The sequence below is a fragment of the Cryptomeria japonica genome, unplaced genomic scaffold (genome assembly GCF_030272615.1).
Source record: "Cryptomeria japonica unplaced genomic scaffold, Sugi_1.0 HiC_scaffold_1995, whole genome shotgun sequence".
Classification (NCBI taxonomy): domain Eukaryota; kingdom Viridiplantae; phylum Streptophyta; class Pinopsida; order Cupressales; family Cupressaceae; genus Cryptomeria; species Cryptomeria japonica.
The window spans coordinates 9928-13441 of NW_026730257.1; the positions used below are offsets into that span (position 1 = coordinate 9928).

Genomic DNA, 3514 nt, shown 5'->3' on the forward strand with positions numbered 1-3514 from the left:
GTGGGCGCCATGGTGCGCACCTTTCGTGCGCTCCAAGGTGCGCACGAAGTCGGAGCTCGGTTTGCCCCGGGTGCGCACCTTGGTGGGCGCCATGGTGCACTCCGAGGTGCCCAAGATTGGTGCGCACCAAGGAGCGCTCCGAAGTGCGCTCCAAGGTGCGCGCGAAGTCGAAAGTTGGGTTAATTGTCCGGTTTGCCTCGGGTGCGCACCTTGCGTGCACCTTCGCCAGGGTGGGCGCCTTGGTGCGCACACCTTGGCTGGGCTGCGCACACCTTGGCACCCGCGTTTCCTTCATTTTAAATTTTTTTTTTTTACAATCTCTCAAGTGGGAAATTCTATAATCTCAACTTTTTTTGCCTTTTCAGGAAACTTTTGAATGGAGCGCATCATTGGTGCGCTCCGAAGTGTGCTCCAAAGCTCTCTCCAGCTGCGTGCACCTGCCCCGGCCGCGCACCCGGCCCCGCCCAGCTTCGCTCACCTGTCCCGGGCGTCTGGTGCGGAACCTTAGAGTAAGAAACATCACCGTGCACCTTGGCCAACGTGCGCGACTCGACCGAGCGCGCACTGGCCGAGGTGCACACCGATTTCACCTGGGTGCGCGCGCAGCACCTCGGGCGCACCGGGGTGCGCGCACAACGCCCGGGTTGCACCGTGGCCTGTGTGCTCGGGGCGCCTCGGGTGCGCGCTCGGTGTCGCCCCCGCGCGCGCGGTAGTGCGGGCAGCGCACCCCGGCCCGGCCCGGCCCCGACGAGAACGCAAACGGGCAAAAGGTTTATTCAAATAGCATTGCGACGCCCGGCGAAAAACTAAAAAAGGGTGCAACACCGGGACTTCCCGGGAGGTCACCCATCCCAGTACTACTCCGGCCCAAGCGCGCTTAACTGCGGAGTTCTGATGGGATCCGGTGCACTAACGCTGGTATGATCGCACCCGTTATGAGCTTGTCGCAGTGTGTACTTAGCAAACCGCGACCCACGTGCGAATCCACCCCGGCCACCCACCCCCGTCGAGGTGCACACCCTCCCTCGCGAAGTGCGCCCCGTTCGCCAAGTGTGAGCCCTGCCCGGGTGCGCGCACCTTGCTAGGGCGTCGGGTGTGCACCCGGCCCGGCCTACGTGCGTGCACCTGGAGGGGGCGTCGTGTGCGTGCAGTGTCCCGTCTGCAACGCGGTGCCCACACACCACCTCGGGCGCAACGACCTGCGCTCACATGTGGGCCGAGTGCACCTTGGTGCATGTTCGGGGCGCCTCGGGTGCACGCTCGATCTTGCCCCGGTGCACCAAGGCGCTCGGTTTGCCCCGGGTGCGCACTTGGTGCAAGGTGGGCACCCAAAATAGGGATCAAGCACCAAAACACAAGTTTCGGGATGCAAAATGGGACCCAAGGACCACAAATGCGTTCCAAGACCCATGATGGGTCCACGAGAACAAAAATGTGTTCCGAGACTTAATAAACAAATATTGGGTTTTAGGAGAAGAAACATGCTCTGATGCCCAAAACGAGAATCGACCCCGAAAAGGCCACAGGCCAAAAGTGGGATGCGAGACAAAAAAAAATGGGACCCGAGGACCAAAATTGGGTTCCCAGGTCGAAGACAGGGCAACCGGACAAGAAACGACCTCTAAGGCTCGAAATGAGTCCCGACGACTAAAACTTGACAAGAAGCACCCATCAGGCACCCAACTCGACACCCATGGGATGCCGACCCACCCGGGCTTCCACCTAGCACACCTTGGCACCCACCCACCCTCGCACCCAACCTCGCACCCAACTTAGCACCTTTGAACCCACATTGGCACTCACCCTGACCCTGGCACCTTGGAACCCACATTGGCACTCACCTTGACCCTGGCACCCACCTTTGCACTCACCTTGGGACCCACCCTGGCTCCCACCTCGGCACCCACCCAGACACCCACCTTGGTTCCTTGGCACCCACCTTGGATCCTTGGCACCCACCCCGACACCCACCTTGGCACGCAACTTGGCTACTTGCCACCCACCTTGGCTCCTTGACGCCCACCCCGACAACCACCCCGTGACCTACCCTGGCTAGGGTTGGTGCACACCCACCCTGGTGCCCACCTTGGCACCCACCCTATGACCCACCTTGGCACGCACCTTAGTACCCACCCCGTTACCCACCCTAGGACCCACCCCGTGACCCACCTTGGCCAGGGTGGGTGCCTTGGTGCGCACAACTTGCCTGGGCTGCACACCAGGGCGGGCTCAAGATGGCACCCGCGTTCCGTTTTTTTCACTATCTTTCAAAACGGAAATTTTAAAATCTCATTTTTTTCTTTTTTTTGCCTTTTCTGGAAATTAGTGAAGGCAGCGCATCAAAGGTGCGCAATGCTGGTGCGAACCCGGGAGCGCTCCGATGTGTGCTCCAAGGTGCGGCGTGCACGAAGTCCGAGCCCGGTTTGCCCCGGGTGCGCACCTCGCGTGCACCTTCGCCGGGGTGAGCACCTTGGCTGGGTTGCGCGCCCTGGTGCGTACCAAGGAGCGCTCTGAAGTGTGCTCCAAGGTGCGGCGTGCACGAAGTCGGAGCCCGGTTTGCCCCGGGTGTGCACCTCGGGTGCGCACCTCGCGTGCACCTTCGCTGCGGTGGGCACCTTGGCTGGGTTGCGCGCCTTGGTGGGCACCATGCAGTGCACGAAGTCGGAGCCCGGTTTGCCCCGGGCGCGCACCTCCGCCAGGGTGGGCACCTTGGTGCGCACAACTTGCCTGGGCTGCGCATCAGGAAGGGCTCAAGATGGCACCCGCGTTCCGTTTTTTTCACTATCTTTCAGAACGGAAATTTTAAAATATCGTTTTTTTTTGCCTTTTCTGGAAATTAGTGAAGGCAGCGCATCAAAGGTGCGCAACGCTGGTGCGAACCTGGGAGCGCTCCGATGTGTGCTCCAAGGTGCGGCGTGCACGAAGTCGGAGCCCGGTTTGCCTCGGGTGCGCCCTGGTGGGCACCATGGTGCGCACCAAGGAGCGCTCCGAAGTGTGCTCCAAGGTGCGGCCTGCACGAAGTCGGAGCCCGGTTTGCCCCGGGTGTGCACCTCGGGTGGGCACCTTGGTGCGCATGCCTTGCCTGGGCTGCGCACCAGGGCGGGCTCAAGATGGCACCCGCGTTCCTTTTTTTTCACTATCTTTCAAAACGGAAATTTTAAAATCTCATTTTTTTTTGCCTTTTTCTGGAAATTAGTGAAGGCAGCGCATCAAAGGTGCGCACCTCGCTGCCCACCACGGTGCGCAACGCCGGTGGGCACCCGGGAGTGCTTCGAAGTGTGCTCCAAGGTGCTGCGTGCACGTTGTCGGAGCCCGGTTTGCCCCGGGTGCGCACCTCGCGTGCACCTTCGTCGGGGTGGGCACCTTGGCTTGGTTTGCCCCGGCTGCGCTCCGAAGCGGGGTTATTGGAGCGCCGCCTCTTTTTTTGTCGGAGCGTTTGGTGGGGTTTCTCGCATTGGCTCTTCCGAGGCCCGGTTGCCACCCTGGCGCGCACGAAGTCGGAAGTAGGGTTAAT

The 3514-nt window shown here is 61.2% G+C and overlaps 1 non-coding gene across 1 annotated transcript; it reads right to left on the reverse strand.

Moving 5' to 3' along the window:
* Positions 1 to 813: 813 nt before the first annotated feature.
* On the reverse strand, positions 814 to 932 carry LOC131873541 (5S ribosomal RNA). The gene has a single exon (XR_009371464.1). It is a non-coding gene; the product is annotated as a 5S ribosomal RNA (ribosomal RNA).
* Positions 933 to 3514: the final 2582 nt, after the last annotated feature.